The following is a 26,971-nucleotide window of genomic DNA, read 5'->3' as shown; positions in this document are numbered from 1 at the left end:
ATCATTTCTAGCTTTTGATTTAAAGTTAGAGACTTACAATTCTTCCTTTCACTTGAGCATTTAGCCATTGTAGGGCTATTAATTAGCCTAATTTCAATACTGTTGTGTCTCTAGGGTTAGGGAGGCCTGAGGAGAGGGAGAGAGACGGAAGTACAGCCAGTGGGTAGGACAATCAGAACATACCACCCTCATTACGGTCTTATATAGGCACAGTTTGTGATGCCCCAAACCAATTACAACAGTAGCATGTTCCTAACACAAAGAAATAATAAATGTCTGAGGTGATGGATACGTTTATTACCCTGATTTGATCCTTATATATTGTATACATTTATGGAAATATCACACTGTATGCCATAAATGTGTATAATTATCATGTAAATTGAAATAATAATATAAGCAAAAAAGATCGCTGATTACAGATCACCATAACAGATATAATAATAATGAAAAAGTTTGAAATATTGTGAGAATTAACAAAATTACACAAAATGAGACCATGCCATTGGAAAAATAGTGCCAACAGATGTGTAGGACAGAGTTGCCACAAACCTTCAATTTGTAAAAAATGCAATATCTGTGGAGTTACAATAAAATCAAGTGCATTAAAAAGGCATGTCCATAATTTTCTTCTACTGGGCCATTCAGTGTCATTAATTTGTAATGTGGGATAAAAGTTAAAAATAGGAATGATAGTACCTTTACTGAGGTCATTGGGAAATGTCAGATATGAAGTAAAGAGCAGATCATGAGTTCAGTTTTGGATAAGTGGAGTTCAGGTACATTTCAAAGATAAAGTAGTCTACTAGGTAGGAGAATATGTAAGTTGAGAGCTCAGAAGAGATATATAGGCTGTAAATAGAACTGAGAGAATCATCAGGATAATAGCAAATCAAGGACGTGTTTGTTAAAATTAAGAGAGGAATTCAAAGAAATTATCTTTGAGGGACCTCAGCATTTAGGTTGAAAAAAAAAGATGAACTCAAAATTGGAGACAGGAACAGGCAAATCCAGAGATGTTGATGGGAAACCACGAGTGTTGTGTCATCCAAGCCAATGGAAGAGAATATTTACAGGCAAGACCACCAATGTCAACTGAATTTAGGAGATCAAGTGAAAATAACACTGAAATGGCCATTTGGATTTATTGAGGTGGAGAAAATTGGCAATTTAACAAGACATGGCTGAATAGAGTAATAAAAGCAGATTAACAATGAAGTAGCTAAGAAGTGAGTAGATGGTGAGAAAATGAACCCATGACATATAAGCCAGTATTTTGGGAAGTTGAACTAATAAGGAATGAAGAATGAAATCTACAGTTCACCCTTGAACAACATGAGTTTGAACTGTGCAGGTCTCCATTTACATATTTTTTTCAGTTGATAGGTTGAAATTTATTTTTGAGATTTGCAATAATTTGGACAAACTCACACACAAACCATGTTGCCTAGGAATATTTTTTTAAAAATAAGAAAATATGTGTGATAAATGAATGTAATATTTACATATACTATTTTATCATTTACTACCATAAAATCTACACCAATCTATTATAAAAAGTTAAAATTTATCAAAACTTTTGTGCACACTTGTGAGCCATTCCTGATTAAGAGAAAACAAAGATTTACTATTAAATCATAACTACATAAAATTAACTGTAGTACATGTTGTACTACTGTAGTAATTTCAAAGCCACCTCCTATTGATATTGCAATGATCTCAAGTATTGTGAGTATCTGCTTAAATCACAGTATGAGGCTAATCATCTCTCTGTGAACTGTGCATTTCACCACTAAATCACGCATTACAGTGAAAAGTGATTGTTCCTGATTATTGCACATTTTTTATCATGTCTTTTGCAATACTGTCAACCTTAAATAACACCATGGGAACAAAAGTGTCAGTAGTGATGCTGAAACTGCTCCCAAGAAGAAGAGAAAAGTCATGATATTACAAGAAAAAGTTGAGTTGCTTAATATGTACTGTGGATTCCGGTCTGCAGCTGCAGATGCCCTTCATTTCAAGATAAACAAATCCAGCATAAGGAAAGACCAACGTAACGAAAGAAAAGGAAACGTATGAAGCCATCCCTGTGGCTACACCAGCAGATGTGAAAACCTTGCTCTTCTGGGGAAATACCTTTTTATGTAATTTTGAAAATGCAGCTTCTATGTAGGTGTATGATTGGGTATAAGAAAGGCATACATTTAGAGTCTAATATTATTCAAGAAAAAGCAAAGTCATTAAAGGATGACTTACTCAAAAGGAAGGTGAAGGATCTAAAGCTGGAGAATTTAGTGTTAGCAAAGGATGGTTTGATAATTTTACAAAGATATTTGGCTTAAAAATTGTCAAGATAATGAGAAAAACAGCTTCTGTTGCCCAAGAAGCAGCAGACAAGTTCCAAGACACCATTAAGAAAACCACTGAGGAGAAGGAATATTTGCTGCAACAGGTTTTTAATGTGTGTCAAAGTGCTCTATTCTGTACAGAAAAATACCACAAAGAACATTTATTAGTAAAGAATAGAAGTGAGCACTAGGATTTAAGGCAGGAAGGAGTAAGCTAACCCTCCTGTTTTTTGACAATACAGTCAGGTTTATTATGATCATGACTTTTCTTATCTACACAGTTGCTAATCTTCTAGCATTGAAGGGAAAAGATAAACATCAGCTACCAGTCTTTTGGTTGTACAAGAAGAAGACCTGGACATTTAGAGCTATTTTCCTTGATTGTTTCCATCGGCACTTTGTGCCTGAAGTCATGAAGTACCTGGCTAGGAAGGACTACCTTATAAAGTTCCTTTGCTATTGAGCAATGCCTCTTACCGCCCAGAACCTCATGAGTTCAACATGGAAAGTATCTACTTGCCTCCAGACACAAAGTCTCTAATTCAGCCTCTAGATTAGGGGTCATAAGGACCATAAAGGCTCATTACACACAGAACTCTATGGAAAGGATCATCAACTGGTTGAAGAGGATCCAAATAGAGACAACATCATGAAAGTCTGGAAAAATTATACCACTGAAGATACAATTGTTCTTATGGAAAAAGCCCTGAAAGCCCTCAAGCCTGATACAATAAATTCCTGCTGAAGAAAACTGTTTCCAGATCTTGTGTATCACTTCACAATATTTATGATAGAGCCAATCAAGGAAATCATGAGATCATAGGTATGGGAAAAAAAAGGTGGGGGTGAAGGGTTTCAGAATATGGATCTTGGAGAAATTCAAGAGCTAACAGACATCACACTACAAGAATTAACAGAAGATGACTTTGATGGAGATGAGTGCTTTTGGACCAGTGCCAGATGAGGAGGAAGATGATGTTGAAGAAGTAGTAACAGAAAGCAAATTGACATTAGATAATCTGGCAGGAGGGTTTCAGTTATTCAAGACTGCTTTTGACTTCTTTTATGACATGATCCTTTCTATGATACAGGGACTGAAATTAAAGCTAACAGTGGAAGAAGGATTGGTACTGTATAGAAACATTTTTAGAGAAATGAAAAAAAAGGCAAAAATGCATTTCCTTAAATGTGTTAAGTTAAACTAAGTGTGCCTACCTCTCCTGCCTCCCCTTCCACCTCATCTGCCTCTTCCACCACTGCCACCCCTGAAACAGCAAGACCAACCCCTTCCCTTCCTCTTCCCCATCAGCCTACAGTATGAAGACAATTAGGATGAAAACCTTTATGATGATCCACATCTACTTAATGAATAGTAAATATATATTTTTCTTCCCTATGATTTTCTTGATAACATTACTTCCTCTTGCTTACCTTATTATAAGAATACAGTATATAATGCATACAACATACAAAAATATGTGTTAATCAACTGATTATGTTATTTGTAAGGATTTGGGTCAACAGTAGGCCATTAGTAGTTAAGATTTAGGAGAGTCAAAAGTTATATATAGATATTTGACTGTGTAACATGATGTTGAATCTAACTCCTGCATTGTTCAAGGGTCAACTGTATATTTTAAGGGAAAATGAGGTAAAGAGAGATTTTTTAACATTAACATTTTATTTCTCTCCAAAGATGTAATTTATAATCACAAAAAATAATTTAAGTGGTGAACAAAATGTATAGTGAAAAGCACTTGTATTTCTGTGTCAACTCATGGTATTATTAAATCATTTGCACTTTGATAATATTATGAATGAAAATGGCATCATAATGTTTTATTTTGTAGTTTTAAAATTATGAGTAAGATAGTAAATATTATCTTATGTCAATATTTCCTAAAAGCTACCTATCCATGTACTAAAACCATTTTTTGTTTATTTTTCCTTATTGATTTCTAAAAACTTTATAAAGTAAGGAAGGTAGCTCATTGGAATATGTTGAAAATATTTTTACTCTTGTCATTTAATTTGGGCTTTATGATCTTCAGACAATGCCAAGCTTCATAATTTTTAGATTTTTAAAATTTTATGATATATAGTATCTGTATCTTGCATGCAAAGGTCAGTTGTTTATTTAATTGGTTAATTTTGGTATCCAGGCAGGATAGGTGATTTAATTAATGAAAAGAGGGTTACGAATAGTATAAAATGCATAAAAATGTGGGAAGGGGTGGCATTTAAAGTCCAGGTGGAGGAAACCAACTGAGAAGATGTACTACAGAACTAGAACAGAAATTTAAAAATGTGTTGGGGCAGATATAGCTTAAAAGTTTAGAAATAGAAAAATCACATGATGGCCTTTCTTCCTAAATTTGGAGGCAAGTGGAGAAGGAAGTTTGTGTGTGTATGTGTGTGTGTGTGTGTAGCATAAGGGGTGTGGCAGTGGGTTGAGAAACAGTCAGTGGAGATTGGAAACCAGGAAACCTATACTGCTAATAAGTGGTTTCATTTATTATTTTTGAAAGATATTACTCCGTCTGTTATAAACAATGAGGAGAGAAAGATTTTGTTAAACTATAATGCAAGATATTTTTAAAGTAAGGCCAAATTTAACATTTGTAACTGTAGAGTCACATAAAGTATTATATTAATTTCTCACTGTTAGGGATTTAAAGGTTCATTAAATAATAGCCCTTTCCTCAAATTAAATACCAGCAAGAAGTCATGGAGTTAGTATATATTAGCTAAATGAAAACCAAATCTTTGATCTGTGACCAAATATTCTTCTCCATCCCCACAGTCACAGACAGGGCTGAACAATCACAGGACTTGCTCGCTTTAATAGGTAGCTTTCAGAAGGACAACAGAAAAACTCTTAGGTTCAGAGAACAGACTGCTCCATAAAAAGAAGAGATGGAGTCGTACACACTTAACCCCTTCTCCAGTTTCACCAGACAGGTGAGTCACTATCCCCAGAAGGGATAGTAGGAAGATAGTGGAATGAAGCTGTGTGTTTTCCTTCCATGCTTTTCTCTCCTGGAGCATAAAAGTTCCCCTCAAACACCCCTATTAAAATGTAAAGAATGAGATATTTCTTTTATTTCTCACAAGTCCCTTCTGAAGTGAGTAATATTAACCTAACTTTATAGATGAAGAATCTGAAACTCAGAGACGTTACTTATGTCTTTTTTTTTTTTTTTTTTGAGATGGAGTCTCGCTCTGTCACCCACGCTGGAGTGCAGTGGCGCGATCTGGGCTCACTGCAAGCTCCGCCTCCCGGGTTCACGACATTCTCCTGCCTCAGCCTCCCAAGTAGCTGGGACTACAGGCGCCCGCCACCATGCCCGGCTAATTTTTTTGTATTTTTAGTAGAAACGGGGTTTCACCGTGTTAGCCAGGATGGTCTCCATCTCCTGACCTCGTGATCCACCTGCCTCTGCCTCCCAAAGTGCTGGGATTACAGGCGTGAGCCACCGCGCCCGGCCGACTTAACTTATGTCTTTAAAGGCAACTCTGCTTGCTAGATATAAGCTGAAATGTAAATAATACCAGTTGACGTGGGAGGTGCTGTAGGTCTGACAACTGAAAATGAACAGGGGCTTTTGATGTTATTGAATGAAGTATTCCTATGTCCAGGATGAAACCAACCCAGGACTTTGAAGCCCTCTTCTAATACTAGAGCTTGTGCTTTAAAGTAATCTGCATCTCAAAGTGCGCTGGTGGCTTTGAGATTGATTGCACTGCGAACATTTGTTTAGATAAATATTTAAAACATTTTGATAATAATCACTTTTTATAGAGTGATCTTTATTTAGCAAGCACTGTTCTAAGTGGTTGATCTTCATGTATTAATTTATTGACTTTTTATAGCAATTCTATTTGTAAGCTATTATTATTAACTTCATTTTATAGCTGAAGAAACTGAGACACAGAGAGACAACTAATTTGCTCAAGGTCCCACAGGTAGTAAATGGCAGTGAGGATATTAGAAGATAACCTGTATCCTAAACCATTCTGGAAAACCATCTCTGGATCTTTGATAATCCTCAATTTCAGTAATAAATTTTGTCCTTACATTATAAGATAATATGTTTTTCTCTATTTTCAAGATAGATAATTTAAACAAAGGAAAAGGTGATTCTGAAAATGTTTCTTTTTTAAAAAAAATAAGATTAACAAACCAGGAGCAATTACACTTTCTGTAATCAAGAAAATTTAATAATTAGACGGACTATTCAAACTGCACTTCCATTTTCTCAGGAAACTAAACTTTTTGATGAAACTTTAGTTTTTAGTAAACAGAAAAGTTTGAAGTTGCTTTATAAGTGTGTGTAAACATCTACAGAGAAACAAAGGAAAACTGAATATTATTCTGTGCTGAATTCCAGTCAAAAACATTTGCTCTTTATTGTTTTCTAGATTTGTTCTTTTGTTTGTTTGTTTTTGTTTTTTGTTTTTTGTTTTGAGACAGAATCTCACTCACTCTATAACCCAAGCTGGAGTGCAGTGGCGGTATGTCAAGTCACTGCAGTCTCTGTCTCCTGAGTTCAAGCGATTCTCCATCCTTAGCCTCCCAAGTAGCTGTGATTACAGACATGCACCACCATGCCCAGCTAATTTTTGTATATTTTTTATTAGAGATGAGCTTTGGCCATCTTGGCCACGTTGGTCTCAAACTCCTGACTTCCAGTGACCTCAGCTTCCCAAAGTGCTGAGATTACAGGCATAAGCCACCGCGCCTGGCCTGTTTTCTAGAAGATTGACATGATTTGGTGGAATTAACAGAAGATGTGAACTATCATACATATATATACACACACACACAGATTTATATACACACATATATACATATGTATATTTCTATTAGTTGACAGGCATTGTGATAAATCATACTAAAAACAGTGACTGATTAACTGAGGCCCATCAGCTGAATTCTATTTTTGTACGATAGTTTCACTGGAACATAGTCGCATTCATTGACATAATGTCTATGGCTGCTTTGGGGCTATAATTGCAGAATTGAACAGTTTTAATAGAAGTCATATGTCCCATAGATCCTTAAATATTTACTATCTGACCCTTTACAGGAGAGGTTTGCTACCTGATCCAGAGTTTTTTCATCTGTGAAGATGAATATGCCTACTTACATAGCAGTATTAAGTTTTCAATATTACTCAAAAGTAGTCATGGTTTGCACATAAACTCCACTTTTTTTTTCAATCCTTCTTGAGGTTTAAGGGCTTCTGATGGGTTATGAGATCGGAGAGTCTTAGGAGTGTTGGTTGGAGTTGAGGGTACAGGCTTGAATGCCGTGATTCTCAGTGGAGAGGAGACCCAGAACAAAGGAGCTTTTTTTGACTTCAACATCCTGGAACATAATGTTCAAAGCAATTGCAACAGGCAGTGCATTTGAACTACCTCCTCATTCAACCCTAAGTGATTTAATTTTACCTAAAATAAAAGAATGTGCTAAGTTTAATAAGAAATGTACTCTTTGGGTATAGATATTAGTCTTTTTAATACAGTTATTTTTACACCTCTCATTTGCTAAATCGTATCAATAACATGGATTAAAAATGCTTCTTTTCTTTTTTCCTCATCCCATCATCCCCAGTTTCCTCAGAGTTGTTTTTTCTGTAAAACAAATGTAATTGTGTCATCCTTCTGCAAAATGATCTTAGTTGACTCCCCTTTGCCATCATATTCCACTCCATAATTTGGCATACACTACATGGCCTAAAATCTGCCAGTCACTTCCTATGATACTCAAAGGTGAGATTTAAAATATGTAACAACTAGTAAGATGTGGATCCAATCAAAACAGATGCAAGTCATAACCAATGGGTTAATTCATGCTGATGCATACCAGCCGAATATCAGAATTGACACACTTCTCCACCTTCCCACTGCTGTATCTTCACCTATTCTATCTCAAAATGATTACAATTCTCTGAACATATCTAGCTTACAGTGTAACCTACACTGTTTTGTCCCTGGAATTACTTCCCTGTCTTTTACCTATATACTCAGGTTTATGTATCAGGTTTATAATGTAAGGCATTTCCAGGCAGTTTGGAAGATATCCTGAACTCCAGTAAGACTTCCACAGACCCCTTAAATATCCCTGGAACTTTTCATTTTTATTTTTCTGTTTTCTTCTTTTTCCTCTTACACTAGAATATAAGCTCCTTGAAAGTGTGGGTAAAGGTTTATAAATCTTCATACCTTTCATACCTAACACATTGTAGATATTTTAGAGTGGCTGAAACTGCAGGGGGAAAAAAATTGGCAGTAATAGAGAGGCAGAAAAACGATTCTCTTTAACTCAGTCAGCCTAAGTAAAAGGCAGGATTCTCACACCCTAAAAGTGAAAAAGTAGACTAAATATATGTTTCTCTGCAAGTAAGCCAGCTAAAAGTCTCTTGGTGGAGAACAGAGGTGACTCCCTAGGACACCCTCCCCATGAGTTTATGACAGGTCTATTTCATAGCTTTTCTTACTGAATGGTGAATTTCTGGCCTTTGCAAATCACGTCTGAAGAAATGAGCACTTTCTATGAGGCTTAAACATGCATTCAACTAATCAATCACTTGCAATAGGAAAAGTCAAATTATTAGTAAAGTGGTGAGACAAGGAAGACCAGATACATTCTTGGACACATGTGCTGTTTTAAAGGAAGCCTTCATAGGTTTTATTTCCTTTCAAAGGCAGGGAAAATAGATGTAGTTTCTTCAGTACTCTGACTTCATATTATTAGACTTGCCAGGTAATAAAGTGAATATTGATTAGATATCATTCAGTCATTAGTTCAGAATATTTTAAAGCTTTATTGTTTTCTAATAGCTTATCAAGTCATGAATACAAGTCTTTATGCTTCAAGATGATTTATAGAGATTCTCTCAATTTACCTTTTTGTACATGCCAAAATCTGTTTTCTTACTTAATTTTACTTTAAAAAAATAGTTGGCATTTTTTTTACAAAAAGTAATTTTTTAAATTGCTTTTGTCATGGATACATATTTGTACATATTTATGGGGTACACATGATTTTTTTTTTACAGTCAGAATGAGTAATGATCATGTTAGGGTTAGGGTATTTACAGTATCCATCACCTCACATATTTATCATTTGTATGTGTTGGGAACATATCAAGTTCTCTCTTATAGATATTTTAGAACAAACAATATATTTTTGTTAATGATAGTCTACTCAGCTAACAAACATTAGAATGTTTTTCTTCTATCTAATTGTACAATTGTTTTTACCCATTAATCAACCTCTCTTATTTACGCCCTCCCCATGTACACACACTTCTCAGCCTCTGGTATCCACTTCCATGCGAAAACCTTTTTTTTTTTGGTCCCACATATATGAGTGAGAACATGTAATATTTGTCTTTCTGTGCCTGGCTTATTTAACTTAACATAATGAACACCAGTTTCATCCATGTTGCTAAAAATGACATGATTTCATTATTTGTTACGCGCTAATAGTATTTCATTGTGTTTACATATACCACATTTCTTAAGGATTAATCCATTGATGGATACTTAGATTTATTTCATATCTTGCTTTTGTGAATAGTGCTGTAATAAACATGGAGGTGCAAATATCTCTTTGATCTACTGATTTCCTTTTCTTCAGATACATACCTAGTATTGGAATTGCTGGATCATACAATAGTTTTATTTTTTCTTTTTTGAGAAACCTTTATACTGTTTTCCATAGTGTCTGTATAAATTTACATTTTTACCAATATTGTCTTTCCCTTTTCTTTGCATTCTGGCCAGCATCTTTTATTTTTTGTCTTTTTAATAATAGCCATTCTAACTGGGGTGATGATACCTCATTGTGGTTTTGACTTACATTTCCCTGGTGCTTATTGATGTGGAGCATTCCTTCATGTACCTGTCGGCCATTTATACGTCTTTGAGAAATGTCTATTCATGTCTTTTGCCCACTTTTTCATGCAATTATTTGTATTTTGGGGGGGCAGTGGGAGTTAGTTTTTTTTTAAGCTGTTAAGTTCCTTGTATATACTAAATATTACTCTCTTGTCAGATGAAACATTGTGCAAATATTTTCTTCCATTCAACAGGTTATCTCTTCACTCTGTTGATTGTGTTCTTCACTGTACAGAAGCTTTTTGGTTTAAAACAATCCCATTTGTTTATTTTTGTTTTTGTTGTCTGTGTTTTTTAGGTCTTAGCTGTAAAATCTTTGCCTAGCCCAATGTCCTCAAGTGTTTCCTCTATGTTTTCTTTTAGTTGTTTTATAGTTTAGGGTCTTACTTTGAGTCTTTAATCCATTTAAGATGTTTTTATATATCATGAGAGATAGGAGTCCTGTTTCTGTCTTCCGCATATGGATATCAAGTACTCCCAGCACTATTTATTGAAAAGGATGTTCTTTCCTCATTGAATATTCTTGACAACTTTTCCAAAAATCATTTGGATAAAAAACGCATGGATTTATTTCTGGGTTCTCTATTCTGTTCTGTTGGTCTATGTACCATTTTTCCTATCATGCCATATTGTTTTGGTCACTATATTCTTGTAATATATTTTAAAGTCAGGTAGTGTGATGTCTCCAGTTTTGTTGTTATTACTTAGGATTGCTTTGGTTTTTCAAGCTCTTTTTTGATTCCATATAAATTTTAAGATTTTTTTTTCTTTTTCTGTGAAGAATATTATTGGTATTTTCAAAGGAATTACATGGAATCTGTAGATTGCTTTGAGCAGTATGGTCATTGTAACAATGTTAATTCTTTCAATCTATGAATACGGGATGTCTTCATATTCAATTAAGTTCTCTTAAATTTCTTTCATCAGAATTTTGTAGTTTTCTTTGTAAAGGTCTTTTGCTTCCTTGGCTAAGTATACTTATAGATTTTTTTAATAGCCATTGTAATTGGGATTGCCTTCTTTATTTTCTCCTCAGCCAGTTCATTATTGGTGTATAGAAATACTACTGGTATTTTAGTTTTAATTTTGCATCCTGCAACTTTACTAAATTTATTAGATCTACAAGGTTTTTGGTATAGTCTTTAAATTCTTCTAGATATGTAAGATCATGTCATCTACAAATTAGTATCTGTGGTATTGATTGGATAGGGCACTTTGGCTCTGAGTGTGTGCAGTAGTGTAGTTTTTGTATGATTTCTTTGGGTATAGGCAGTGTCAGTATTGTCTGTGATTTCCTTAGTAGCTTATGGTACAATTGGTAGTGAAGTCTGTAGTGATGTTTTGCTGGAGACAGGAACATCCACTGAGATAGTCCTCAGGCCCCAGTGGTGGCAATGGCAGGCTAAATGTGCCTGGGTCTCACCAAGCACAGCATTCACTGGCACCAATGTTAACGGGCTCAGGCTAGCTGATTCTTTGGCCTCCAGACAGCTTGCTCAGGTGCTGGTAGTGGCAGCTTTGCATTGGGCAGGTAGGTAGATACTCAGGTCCCTGAGCAGTGGGTGTTGTGTTGGTGATGGGAGTAGCAGTGGCAGAACAATCCTTTGGATCCCAAGCAGTCCAAGCTGGTGTTATCAGTGGCTGCAATCGCTGGCCCACAGTTGGTGCATGTGGATAGATGCCAGCTGTGGTGGTAGTGGCAATTTGGGTGGGCTCATCCTCAGCACCATGAGAGGTGGTGGATGGGGCAGAGCGATTGCCAAACCCCCAGATGCCAAGTGACATGTTCAGGCACTGGGTGAGGGATACTTGAATGCGGTGTGACTGTCATGAGGTCCCAAATAGGTACATGCTGATGCTGGCTGTGGTAGGCATGGGCTGAATGATGCCCAGATTCCTGGCAGAATGCTTGGTTGGGGAGGCAGCAGCTGCACTGTGGCCCTGCTTCTGGGAATGGTGGAGTTGCTTTAAGTGGCAAAAGCCATAGGCAGGAGGCTGGGAGTTCAAGCTTTAGCCCCAAGTGGTGGCTACAAGTGAGATAGCCTTTCTTCATGGCACTTTTAAATGCATGATGGCCCTGCTACTTGTGTCAGTTGGGGTTGCTGCCAATGGCTTGTACTTGGCATTGGCCATAGCATCTGACAGCAGCATCCACCTGTGATCAGGGGATGTCAGTTTTACTCCAGGAATAAGGAGATGCAGGATACAGACTGGTGGTTACTGGGCTCTCAAAATGGTACCTCACTGTAGTTGTTTAGGGCTTGAGATATGTGCGGGATCCAACGTGATATGGTTTGGCTGTGTCCCCACTCAGAACTCATCTTGAATTCCCATGTGTTGTGGGAGGGCCTTGGTTGGGGGTAATTGAATCATGGGGGTCAGGTCTTTCCCATGCTGTTCTCATGATGGTAAGTCTCATGAGATCTGGTTACTATAATGGGGAGTTTTCCTGCACAAGCTCTTTCTTTGCCTGCTGCCATCTATGTGAGACCTGACTTGCTCTTCCTTGCCTACCTTCGTGATTGTGAGGTCTCCCCAGGCACGTGGAACTGCAAAATCCAATTAAACCTCTTCCTTTTGTAAATTGCCCAGTCTTGAGTGTGTCTTTATCAGCAGCATAAAAACAGACGAATACACAGTGTGACCTCCCTTTCTTGAGCCATGCTGTCAGAGCTGTCTTCACGTAGCTCTCTCTGTTAGTCTCACAGCCAGTGTGGGTAGAATGGCTCTGGCAAGTATTGCAGGAATCCGTGGTGGGGATATGGACCATTAGGGGTTGCTCACTTACTCTTTCCCCACATTGGGAAGTCTCTCCTGGCTCCTGGCAGAGAAGGATGCCTCACTTCCCTTTCTTTTCTGCCTTAGGTGTTTTCTGTTACTTCTCTGTTGAATTTCAGCATTCTTTGTAAGGCAATACATTCAAAGTGTGATTATCCATTTGCATGGAGATTTTTTACTTTTGTTTTTGTTTTGCGGAGGAGGCAAGTACCAGATACCTTCAGTCAGCCATTTTGAAGCCTCTCTTACTTTTATTTTAAATATATTTTAAATATATTTTATTTAAATATATTTTAAATATATTTTATTTAAATATATTTTAAATATATTTTATTTAAATATATTTTAAATATATTTTATTTAAATATATTTTAAATATATTTTATTTAAATATATTTTAAATATATTTTATTTAAATATATTTTAAATATATTTTATTTAAATATATTTTAAATATATTTTATTTAAATATATTTTAAATATATTTTATTTAAATATATTTTAAATATATTTTATTTAAATATATTTTAAATATATTATTTTATTTAAATATATTTTAAATGTCAGAAGAATACTTTCCAAAATCCAATCCCCAAATCAAATCTTTGTTTTCATTTGCCTTTTCCTCTTTGATGCTTTGCAATGTGTCCATTCATCCTTTTTAACATGTAGCATTAATATAAGTAGACATTATGCTAGTGCATATATATTTTTTTATTTTTCCATTATTTGTTTTGTTTTCTTCTTTCCATTATCTCTTTTGGTTTTTGTGGTTTTGTTTGTTTGTTTGTTTTTCCTTTTGTCTACCTTCTCCTCTCCCTTCTTCCTGTCTCTTCTTACTTTCTCCCCAGGTAACCAATGTGAATATGGACATTCTCTTCCTCACATTTCTCTTTGGCTTTATAATCATTGACATACAGATTTCCCCTGAATATATACTTTGGTTCTAGGATATTGATTATGCTAAATTTGCCGTTTTTTGCTTGTACATAATCAAATACATATTTAAAAGTTATTTTATAGCTTCTTCACTCCTCTTTTTGATCCAAAAAATTTCTCTGAAAACTGGCAGTTTTGTTTTCTTGTTTTGTACCTTTATTCATTTAATCCAACTACAATTTTTTAAATTAAAATTGGTGCATTGCGAGGTCCTTTGAGATAGATGATCAGATGTGCCTGCATGATTTAGTAAATAATTCTTTCCCATTGAAATAACAACACTTCTTCATATTTCATTACAATTGTACATATTTTAAATTATATATTTTCTGTATACTATTATATCATTTTAGATACTCTCTTTGGTACTATTGTTTTATTTATCTTTCTTTTGTAGCAGCATAGTAGGTGGATGTTTGTTTGTTTGTTTTTGAGACCAAGTCTCACTCTGTTGCCCAGGTTGGAGTGCAGTAGCACAATCTCAGCTCACTGAAACCTCCACCTCCCAGATTCAAGCAATTCTCTCGCCTCAGCCTCCCTAGCAGCTGGGATTATAGGCATGTGCTTCTGCGACCCACCAAATTTTGTATTTTTAGTAGAGACAGGGTTTTGCCACATTGGCCAGGCTGGTCTCAGACTCCTGGCCTCAAATGATCTGCCTGCCTTGTCCTCCCAAAGCGTTGGAATTATAGTCATGAGCCACCAAGCACGGCCAACATAGTGTTTTGATTACATTGTTTTTCTATTATACTTAATACTTGTAAGTCATGCCACTCTAATTATTTTTAGTTTTCGTATACTAATTTTGTTTTTCTCTTAAATATTGTTGGTCTTTAAGAATTTTTTAAGATTATTTTTCTAATTATAAAATTAAGTTTTTAAATATTAATATTTAGAGGGCTGAAATTTTAATGATATTAAATATTCTAATAAAAAAGAGAAGAAATTTAATTCCTATTTTTACATTCTGCCATAAAGACAGATTGCTTTATAAATATTTTTGTTTTCTTGAATTATTACCACCCTTTGTAATTTTGTTAGTATATTTTTGATTTCCAACTAATTGTTGCTAATAATGAGAAAAGCCACTTAATGTTTGTATAATTCAAAATTCTTATTTAATATTTGTAGTTTTCTCCAGAAGTTTTGGATTTTAAACGTGCACAATAATTTTATTAACACAAAGTATCTGAGTCAATTTATCTCCAGTCCTTATACTAATGATATTATTTTCTTGATTTATTACATTCACTAAAATTTTTTAATCACTGCTGTATAATAATTGTGATAACAAGTATCCTTTTCTTTACTTTTTATGGGATTGGTTTGTTATTTTTCTATTTAGAAATAACATTTTATATTTTTGTCTTTATCAATTTACTTATTTTCTTCTTCTTATATTGTCCTGTCATGATCCTGGGTCCTCATATCTCCAGTTCCAAATAAACACTTTAAAGAAAAATACATATATGCCCAAATTAGAACAAATAAGATTGGATGAGAATTAGGATCCTAAGTTGTGAATGTACAATTACCTATATCTCAAGGAACACAAAACAATTATATCTGGATTCTGGTTTAGATGGTAACTAAAGTATACAAGTTTATCTTTTTTCTTCTCTAACAATCCATCTAATTTACTTGCCATTTATTTACAGTAAAACCCACAGTCTTACACTGTGTTACCAGATTAACACATACCTCTTCTGCCTTTCCCATCCATGTCCTATTGCTCCTCCCCTGTCCCAATTCACTTCAGCCACAGTGGTCTTCTTGCTGTTCCTAGTCTCACTTCCACCTCAGGGTTTTTGCACTTACTGTTCTCTTTGCCTGAAACAACCTTCCCCCAGATATCAACATCAATAGATTTGTCACGTAAAATCTTCACTCAGATGTTACCTTCTCACTGAAACATCTCTGACCATCACATTTAAACATAAAACATACCCTACCATTGATAGTCTTTACCCCCCACCCACTTTATTTTTGTCAATAATATGTATTGCCTTATAACATGTAGCACATTTGCTACAAAATTTCTTATTTATTTGGTTTATTGTCTCTCTAGTCTATGCTAGAAGGTAAGCTCCATGAGGAAAGGGATTTTGTTTACTGCTCTATCCTATGTCACTATAAAGAATACCTGGTACAAAATAAGCACCTAATGAAATAAATAAGCTGAAGAAACCTTAATCCATATTTTAGCAGATAGGATTTTTTAAAGTTTCTCATTTAGAATCCTGGAATCATCTGAGATCAAAATAGCAGGTCTGGAAGAAGCAGCAGGATTCAAACAACCAGCCAAGTGAGTAGTTTCATGTTCTGGTACAAAATAAGCACAGTCAGCTGTTCAAAGAGTGTTAGGGTGAAATGAAAATGGCGTAAGCAGGGGAACTAGCTGACTCTTCATTTGTCCTAAAGCAAAGTTTACATAGCAAGAAGAGCATAACATATTTGTAGAAAACTAAAAACTAAAAGATCTAGAAATCTCCATGAAATATGAGGTCTAGAAATCTCTGTGAAATATGAGTATGCATGTAAGGATGTGTGACTAGACATCCAGAAAGATGAAGTGTGCTGGAAGATTAAGGGAGGAAAATGTAACATTGCTGATGTGGAGTAGTGCCAAATGAGGTCAGTAGGCGAGGGTGATGGAATTACAGGAGAGGTGAATGGCACTGCCCTTAGCACATTGATTAAATTACTTACATAGGTCTTGCATTTGAAGTTATTTACATAGACGTTTGTAAATAACTGGTGTTCAGATGTCCTCATTTCTCAAGCAAAATAAACACATTTGTCATTTGTACAAATTGCTTATTTAGCCAGAGAAGACGGTGCTGTTTAAAAAAAATTCTCCATTACAAATAAACCTCTTGCTTCCTACAATAGAATCTTGCTCTAATGATATGCCAAGAAACTTTCAAGATGTATTTACATTTAATATGACATCTCAAGAGATTGTTATAGCCTGACACTTCCACCTTTCCATTTTTGAAGTTTCTATAGCAGGCTGGATTATGTAGCAAAACAATTGAAAAAGTTGGTGATTACCACTCCTATGGGAAAATTTTATTCCTAAAAGTCTACATAGTCTTGTGATTTTTAAGTAGATAAAGGGAATTTTTTTCAGCTTAGAATTTGTTACCATGCATTCTGAGGCAATATCATAACTGTAACAGTACTAATTCCTTATATTTATTTAGTGCTTTAAAGATTACAAAATGCTTTTTATGGGCATTATGCCACTTAATCCTTCTTGTCCAGTAAATATATGACAGTCACCAGTGACAATATGTCCAGATGGTGGAAAACGGACATCAGTTACCTAATACACATTGGACTAGTGGCTACCAGATGCTGGTCCATTGGCCCTTGGAAGGCTTTAATGAAATTTTCAAAGGTCCAAAATAAAAGAAAAATAAATAAATAAAATAATTATATATATAATTATTTGTACATACATGTGTGTCTGTGTATTTGTAGTTGATGATGGCCTTTATTTTAAAAATGATTTTTCATCACTAATTCCTATAGAACTTAGGGTCTAAGAAAAATAGCAAATATGTACTAAATATTTAATACTTAATTTTGGTAAGTACAATGAAGAAACTATTTTTTTTTTATTTTGGTAAGTAAAATACTCTTTCTTGTATTAGATGACAGTAATTTATGGTAATTTGTTTTGCTTAAAAATTACTAAAACTGAAAATTGAACTGTCAGTACTCTGTTGGCCTTACATTATTTTGACATCATAATGGTCTCTGCGAACTACCATTCAAGGCCTCCCTCATTTGTTCATATACCTTTAAGGATATTATTCTAGAAGAAAACACCTCTTCACACCAGCTTAACACCTAGAGTGAGATTCATCATTTTCTTTTATATAAAAATAATTACTTCTTCCTACATAACCCAGTGACTGTCCAAAAAAATATAATGCATTTTATTTCTAACTTAGAACATGGAGTTTGGTTAATGTTTAGAGTAATGTTTGGGCATGACTTGTGTTAACAGGTGAAATGAATTAAGGAGAAATGGAAATATTAAAGAAAACATGTAGTGTTATTTGCACTAAAACCCAAGCCACCTTAATTTCCTTGAGGGTTCCTTCAGAAATAGGCAAACAGTGATAATCTCTCCTGTGGTTAGAGCCAGTATTTGCCCTAATTTATTTTAATTCTAAAGGCTGTAATCATTTGAGTCCAGCTTGTCTTTCCACTTTCATATTTTGAGAGATTTATTCATATTTAAAACATAAAGCAGCTCTCTAGCATTAGTTGTATCCCACTTGTGCTTTGTGTTGTCAATTTCTTTTACAAGAGACACCCACACTGTATGTCAAATATCTATTCCCTCATCTTGATAAAAGTCATAGAAAATGTTGATTTGCTGATTTAAGACATAACTCATTTCTCAATATAATGAAGATGGTAGAGTGGCAAGTAAGGAAAGTAAAGACTGCCTCTGGTATTTCTGAGCAGATTGGGCTAATGTAAATATAGTACCCCTAGAGGAAAAACTGAAGGCAACTGATAATATGGATGAAATAGCAAAACTGTTTCAATCTTATTTGAGGGGTGTTCACAAAAACAATATACATCAACAAAGAAAAAATTCAGCAGTACTTAAGAAAATAACAAACCTTAACTCAAAAAAAAAAAAAAAAGTTCAGGATCCAGTGTAGTTGATTTTATCCTGTTAAGTGAAATAACTGAGATGATCCTTAGCATAAATTAAATAGCCATCAGATAGGTAATAAAAATATAGACTTGCACATGAAAAAGTAAAAAAAAAGAAAACACGGCAGACCAAGGCACTAAGAAATGTGCAGGGTACTTAGTTGCAAACTTCGTGCTTAGTGAAGTTTTCACATGAGCTCATAAATATTAACTCATCTGTGTTATATATCTAAAATTAAAACACATGTTTAGATTTATAAATATGACTATGCATGTAGTATATGTTACTCTGAAAATGAACATGCAATACGAAATATGACTCATAAAAGATGATGGTAGTTAAGAAACCTCAGTTTGCCATATACATATGCATACCCATCTACACACACACACATACCCATATGTAGGTACTGGTAAATTATTTAGAGCAGGGGTCCCCAACCACCAGGCCAAGGGCCAGTACAGGTCTGTGGCCTGTTAGGAACCAGGCAACACAGCAGGAAGTGAGCAGTGGGCAAGTGAGCATTCTACCTGAACTGTGCCTCCCGTCAGATCAGTGGTAGCATTAGATTCTCATAGGAGCGTAAAACCCCTATTATTAACTCTAGATGCAAGAAATCTAGGTTGCATACTACTTATGAGAATGTAATGCCTAATAATCTGAGGTGGAACACTTTCGCCCTGAAACCACCCCCCTGCCCCGCCCCACTGTCCTGTGGAAAAATTGTCTTCCATGAAACTGGTCCCTGGTGCCAGTAAAGTTGAAGGCTACTGATTTACAGCTTTCTAAATAAGCCACAGTGCTTGTGTACAGGATGGTGGGGAGGAGAGCAATTCATATAGCAATTCCAAGGGATAAAAGAATCTTTCCATGTAATCTAGCTCTGGTAGTTCCTTATATGTTCATCGAAGACTGCTAATATCCTCAGTCCTTCTCCCCCGCCACCAGAAAATTCTGTGAAGCCCACAAAAGCCAATCAGAACAACTTCCCATAATGACAGCAGATTGAACACTGACATTTAATTTCAGGGATTTTTTTTCTTAATGCTTCCAAATAGAATAAAGAAACATTGCCCTTGAATCTTACAAAGACCGAAGGAATGCAAGAAGAGATGATAGTAACACAAATTTTAAAATGGACAAGTAGTAACTAATTTACAAAGAAAGCCAAATTCTCAGCCAAGGAGTAATCCAATATGCAGTATAGAACCCTCCAAAAGCTTGGGAATCTGTGATAGCAGTTACTTCTGGAAGATGGAATGATCGTAGGACCAAAAGAAGCAAGAATAATAAAAAGTTTGTTTAAGCAATAAGCATCCCCAGAATCCCATCTAGTTAGCCAAAGAGTTGAAATGTATCCAGAGTACAGGGTGAAAAAGAGGATCTCTGGATTGAAGGTCCCAACATCAGGTGAGAGGCAAGGCACTATACTGAAATGTGGAAATAAGAAAACTTTTACAAACTAAATGTTGATAGCCCAAGTTCTCTTCCCCAGTTGGGATCCTAGAATGCAGGTAGCCAGAAGTTTCTCTCTATGCAGGAAAGTGAGAGTATCTCCTTCCCTGAGACCCATGAAACCAGCTCAACATGAGTGATCAGCCAGAGAGCATCCTAGTCAGTAGTACTTCCTGATGTAAAATCTATAATAGACAGGCCCCACTCACAGACACAGTCTCTAGTCTTTTTTTTTTTTTTTGAAATCCCCTAACATTAATTATGAAGAGACCATTTCACATCACTAGTACATCTGAGGAAAACTTCTAACACTGAAGACAGAGCACAAAACCAATAAACTTAAAATACTGAAGGATATAGAAACTCTTCAGGGAGGTGGAAAGTTAAAGAACGAATAATAATATCCTCAAACACAAAACAAAATATACAGCATCCTTAAAAGTGGAAGGAAACGCTGTACAAAGGAATATAATAAGGTCTTAAAATGAAAGCATATGTAACAAATAAAACATCTAATAGAAGGGTATGAAGAAACAAATCGAGGAAATATCTAAAAATGTAAAACAAAATGGCAAAGGAATAGAATAGAGGAAAGAAAACACAAGAAAACTGGAGAACTGCTCTGGGATTTCCCAGCATTTGAATAAGAAAAACTTGCAAAAGAATAGAGAAAATGAATTGAATAAATTATTAAAATCATGTTTTAAGAAAAATCCTCAGAACTGAAGAACATGAATTTCAAGATTGAAATTACCCTTTTAATTCCTGGATGGTTGAGAACTATTGAGCTGCAGTTTAGTCACACTTCAAAAAACTGGAAAGAAAGAAAAGATACCTCAAATTTCCAGAGAGAAATTGGGCGACAAAAGAGGGAGAGAAGGAGGAAGGGAGGGAAGGAGAGAGAGAGAGAGAAAGAGAGAGAGAAAGAATATGGATTGAAAGGTTGAAAAGTCTGGCAAGCAATGTCACCGAGAAGAAATAAAGCCTTAAAGGGAAAGATGTACCACATTCAGGAACCGGAAGAGTCAATATTCTTAAGAAGATAATTGTATTCCAGCCCTGTGTGCTGCCACACTTCCACATCTTTTATCAGCTGAACTGCATTTGTTTGAGTTCTTAAAATATGCCAAGCTTTTCTCTGCCTCCGTATTTGCACATGCTATTCCTTTAATTGGAATGATCTTCTTACAGTTTTAGCTCAGCTAATTCCTACTCATCCATCAAATATCAGTGTAGATGTCACTTCCTCAGTGAAGTCTTCCCTTGCTACCTAAAATAACTTCACCTCTTTTGCATGATTGCTTATTATCCTGCATCTTAAAATCATTGCCTTTATGTAATTTGTGATTAAATATTATTCGGCATTTTTATCTATAGATCTCTTATTGGCAAGATCATAAGCTCAACTATGTATAGCACGGTGGCTATAACACAATAGGTCAATATCAAAGTATGCGTCATCCTGTACAGAAATTATTCATTTAATTAATTCTCTTTCAAACTAAGATATACATTCCAGAGGACATATATTATATCTATTTCTTTACCATTGTATTCTCAGTGTCTGGCACTTGGCAGTTGCTCACAAAATATATGGTATATGAAGTCACTTAAATGATTTGATCTAAACAATAATCTGGGAAGGTAATCATCTCTTCTCAATTCAAAAAATAATGTATAAAAACTTCCACTGAAATGATTTTCCAGGAAAGAGTCATCAAAAAGAATTAAGCATAAGCCGCTTCATGATAAAATGTAAGTAGGAAATTGGGAACTCCAGTATTCAATAATTCATTCTTCACCGAGAATGTATTGAGGGCCTGACTCTTGTCTCTCATCTAACAGGGACAAATGAGTTCATGGTGTTCATGAGTTAAGGGTGTTTTTCAAGTTTTAATTTTTTGTGGCTAGAGAAGACTCTGGAAACATAGGTTCAAAATTTGAAGTGATTTCTTTTCCAGACTAAACTTTATCCTGAAAGCAGTAGAATTATAGAAGATTTCAAGCAGGGGGAATTCAGGAGCAAGTTTTGTATCGAAAGGATCACTCCAGGAGTAATATGGAAGTGAATCAAAATGAAAATCAGACTAGAGCTTGGGAATATCAACTGACCTATCATTGCAATAGTCCAGAGAAGAACTGCTCAGGATTGAAAGCAAAGTAGTATTGGAGAAGGAACAGAGAAACTAAGGATATGGCTTACAAATCATGGAGGAAGGTGACATCGAAAGCTGAGCTGCTCTTTGTCTGGGGATGGTCTGGAAATATTTTGGAACTATGACCCTTCCTCCTCCTACTTTATGCCCCTTGCTTTTTTTTTTTCTTTTTTCTTTTTTTTTTTTTTTTGGCCCCTCAAGCAAGTGTTCAAAGATGCAGAGAACAAAAAATAAGGGAGTTACGATCAACCCTTTTAATAGAAAACAGGAAGCCAGTGAATGGAATAAGCCCAAATTCTCTGCTTTCACTTTTCTGTTTTTAATGGTTTGCTCTCAGAAACTTAGAACACCTCTTTCAAATAGATTCTCAGGACAGATAGTTAATTATCTTCTTATCTATGGCCATTTTAACACTGATGTAGAGCCCTTTCGGGAATTCAACTGAGGTCATTGATTATTACCTTGGCTGAAAATCTTCCTGGCTTCAGTGATGTGTATCTGTAGGCAACACCCTCCATTTGTATATATTTCTAAAATGATGTCTTATACATCAGAATACAAATAATTTTTCTTTCCTTGTATGAGGCTATATTTTCCAGTGCCCCTAAAGAAAATCACTTTCATCAGGAATAATTTTTGTGCTTTTGTTGGCTTATGCAAATTTTAGAAAAACTATTTTTTAGTGCTCACTGTATTTTCTACTTGTATTATATGTTTAGGAATCCATGCCTCCAAAGGACACACTTAGAAATACTTCATTCTGTTTCACAGAGGAAAGTGAGATGATAACAAAACAAGACATAGAGAGGTAACATTTGGAGTTAGACATTTACTAAATATTTTGTATACATTATTTCCTTTAATTTTCATCACAAATTAACAAATTAAAAAATGTTTTCTGCATTTCTATCAGTTAGCAATTCAGTGCTCCGAGAGGCAAAGCTATTTGCCCAAGATTGCAGGGTTAATAACTGTAAAAGCCAGGTTCATCATAGTTTTTCAAATTATAAAGTGCTTTTATCTAATACTTCTCTGCAAAGACCAGCAAACCAGTGAACACCTTATTTTCAAAAGGTACAGGGCTCGAGAAAGAATAGCAATAATGGAAAAATAATATTACTGATATTACTGATTATATTGGCTTTTTTTTTTTTTTTTTTGAGATGGAGTTTTGCTCTGTTGCCCAGGCTGGAGTGCTGTGATGCCATCTCAGCTCACTGCAAGTTCTGCCTCCCGGGTTCACACCATTCTCCTGAGTAGCTTGGATTACAGGTGTGCACCACCAAGCCTAGCTAATTTTTTTTTTTTTTTGTATTTTTTAGTAGAGATGGGGTTTCACTGTGTTACCCAGAATGGTCTCGATCTCCTGTCCTCATGATCTGCCTGCCTTGGCCTCCCAAAGTGCTGGGATTACAGGCATGTACATTGGCTTATTTTTAAAAATTAATCTGCTATGATTTGAATATGTCCCCCAAAGTTCATGTGTGGGAAACTTAATCCCCAGTACAACAGTGTTGAGAGGGAGGACTTTAAGAGGTGATTAGGTCATAAGGGCTTTGAGCTCATGAATAGATTAATTATATTATAATGGAAGTGGGTTACGTATGGCAGGAGTGGGCTCCTAGTAAAAAAGATGAGTTCAGCCCCTTTCCTTTCTCTCTCGCACACATATTTGCTTGCCTTTTTGTTTGCCAACATGGGATAAAGCAGCAAGAAAGCACTTGCCAGATATGGGTCCTTGAACCTTGGACTGCCCAGCCTCCAGAACTGTAAGAAACAAATCTGTGTTCTTATTAAACCACCCATTTTCAGGTATTCTGTTATAGCAACACAAAATTAACTAAGACGAAGTCCTTAAAAAGGAATTAAGTGAGCCACAGTAACCCGCAAATATTTGCTAAAGACGATTTAAGAAAAAGTAAACTTATTTTCATTTTTAACAAGAATTAATGACAAATCATGCTATTGCCATTAACAACATGAATTCTTTCATTTTTGTTTCAAAAAATGACTATTGAGATAACAAACTTAGCAAGATATCTGGGAAAAATCTGTGCAGTTATTGTCTAAGGTTATATAAATGTGTGTTTAGATGAATTAATAGCTACATGTTAATTTAGACCGATTCATTATTTAAATAATGTTTATTAATAGCAACTGAAAAATATTCTTCAGTAGCATACCTACTGCACAATCTAGACAAATATGTAAATTTATATAGTCATTTTCAGTTGATAAAGTATCTTCATATTTTGATACATTTTCTCTGCTTCAGAGGAGAAAGCTGGAGTTCACAGTGTTATGTGATTTGGCCAAGGTCACAAGCTCAGAAATTATGGCATCAAGCCTCAAACCTATTTATTTTGATTCCAAGACCTATGCTCTTTCCACTCTATTAGGACTGCCTCTCTCTCTTTGGAAGCATTCTTGTTAGTGATTTGTATGAAGTCTTGAAAATGTTGCTTTTGAAATTTGTCCTTCACCTAGAGCTGGAAGTTTAAACCAATGTGACTAATTATAGAATAAGAATTGGAAGGAAAAAATCCTTTCTGATGGAAAAACTGGACATATTCTAGAAAGTTGAAATTTATTAAGGACAAATATAAACTCTCATAATAGATTCAATTAATGGATTCAATGACTTTGGGGGTTCTGTCCAACCATAACAACTTTTTGAGTCTATACAATAATGCTGTCTTTTTTTTATTTCCCTTTGCATAAAATTGAAATCTGCATTTACTTTTAGTGTCTTCTGCTGATTTCATTGAATATTTATATAAACTGTGATTTAGAGACATATGTTTATTAGTCAGCTTTGTTCTGCAAATGAACTACTTTATTAGAGCTACTTTCAGAATAATAATTTGAATGACAGGCATGAATAATGCCTTCTGCAAATATAATAAATATACTGGTCTACTATCACTTGCAAAGCAATAATTCCTATGTAATAAGTGTTTAAAAATAATAAGAAAATTATACAAGTATCAAAGCAGTCCTACATTTATAAATCTAATCTTGCTACTAGAAAGAACATGACTTATTCACATCTTAAAGATGTATTCATCATTCTACTTCTCCAAGTTTACTGAATAAAATAATTTTTCTTATTTTTATAGAGCCAAAAGTCAGCAAATCATCATGTATATAGTTTTAAGATACAGGTTGGGTAATACTTTTGCACAGAATGGAGGCATTTGAGGAATGTCACAGGCTGATTATTTTTCTGTCATAATCATGATACATCATATTGCTGAATAAAGCCAGCAATAATGGTGGCAAGTAAACCAAATGTGGTGTCCCAACTAAGACATATAAAATTTCATCTGTCCTCCAAGGCATTATAAAAATCAGGCTTTCACAGATCCTTTAGCCAGTTCATTCATTTTTATTTTTTCTTTTTTATAATAGAGGTAGATTTATAGATTTTTATGTTTATATTTTATAAACTATCTTTTCATACCAAAAAGGAACTGAGGTTTAGATTAGTTTAAGTAATGAAAATGTTAGCAATCAACTTTCTCAGCATGTAATAAGCATTCTGTGAGTACTTACTGCTTCTAAGTTACAATGACTATAGAAATGAAAGAAACAGACTTAGGGAAGCAGTGTAACATGTTGGCTAAAAATATAGACTTCAAAGTTTAACAGAGCTCGTTCAGTTCTTAACACTGTGGATTATCAGCATGAGATCTCAGCCAAGTTACTTAATTTATTTAAACCTCATTTTTCTCATGCATAATGATGATTATAAATTAATCTCACATTTTTGTAGGAAACAGAAAAGATATTTAAAGGACTTAGTACCTGGCTACCATAATGTTAGCATCCAATAATTTAATAAATAACTCAGTGTTATTATATTTCCCTCAAGGAGCATTCAGTTTGTTTTCTAACACATTCAGAGTGATTTTGAATTTTTGTATGTTGATTGGTTGGTAGGTAATAAAAATATCTTACACTAGTTGATGGTATTTTTATAAACATTAGTCAAAGAAATTAGAAATCAATGCAAAAATTTAAGTGTGGTTAAATATTAACAATTTTTGAGTTGATATCACATGATGACATGAAACTGGAAAATAATTTTTCAGGGTTTGGGAATTGTATCAAGTACAGCTGAAAATTGGATAGGTCCACAAGTTCAAACAAAGAAGTCTGGTGGAAAAATAATCAATAGAAAAAAAAAGAGAAATTTAAATTCTGTAGTATCTAATATTAGAATTTCCTAAATCAAAAGGGCACTTTATGTACTGTTTACATGTAAACAGTGGCAAAATAAGCAAACGTATCCAAAATTATTTGTGTAAAATATCCATATGTGTTTCTACTAAAAAATTCCAAACCAATTTGAAGATATTTTACCACTAATCAACTATATGAGCCAAATTTTGTTCTCTTCATGGAGTGATATTTTGGTTCTTTAGTTTAATTATGTATTTAATAAACCAATCTCAAATTATTAAAATAAACTCAACAATAAAATATGAAGTTTTTTGCTTGTTCATTTGTTTGGTAAAAAGGTACACATTGATTTTTCAAATTTATGTAGATAGATAGATAGACAGACCAACAGACAGATAGATAGATCTGTTAGAGTTATCTGTTTCTTCCAGAATTAATTATGAAGGAACTTTTCTATTTTATTTAAATTGTCAAAATTGTGGGCATAAAATTGTTTACACTGTTTTTTTATGATC

General features: G+C 34.6%; 1 protein-coding gene and 1 long non-coding RNA gene across 10 annotated transcripts in view; both read left to right on the top strand.

Annotated features, from left to right (window-relative positions):
* Positions 1-26,971, top strand: part of GRM5 (glutamate metabotropic receptor 5) — an 810,828-nt gene that overhangs the window by 471,824 nt on the left and 312,033 nt on the right. The window lies entirely within an intron of this gene.
* The window catches only part of LOC107967186 (uncharacterized), a 132,117-nt gene continuing 129,096 nt past the window's right edge, over positions 23,951-26,971 (top strand). Inside the window, exon 1 of the long non-coding RNA XR_010147623.1 lies at positions 23,951-24,040. This is a non-coding gene — a long non-coding RNA (uncharacterized LOC107967186). The remainder of the gene's footprint in view (positions 24,041-26,971) is intronic.

This window comes from Pan troglodytes, chromosome 9, assembly GCF_028858775.2.
Source record: "Pan troglodytes isolate AG18354 chromosome 9, NHGRI_mPanTro3-v2.0_pri, whole genome shotgun sequence".
NCBI classification, from domain to species: Eukaryota; Metazoa; Chordata; class Mammalia; order Primates; family Hominidae; genus Pan; species Pan troglodytes.
This window is presented reverse-complemented; position numbering and strand designations above follow the sequence as displayed.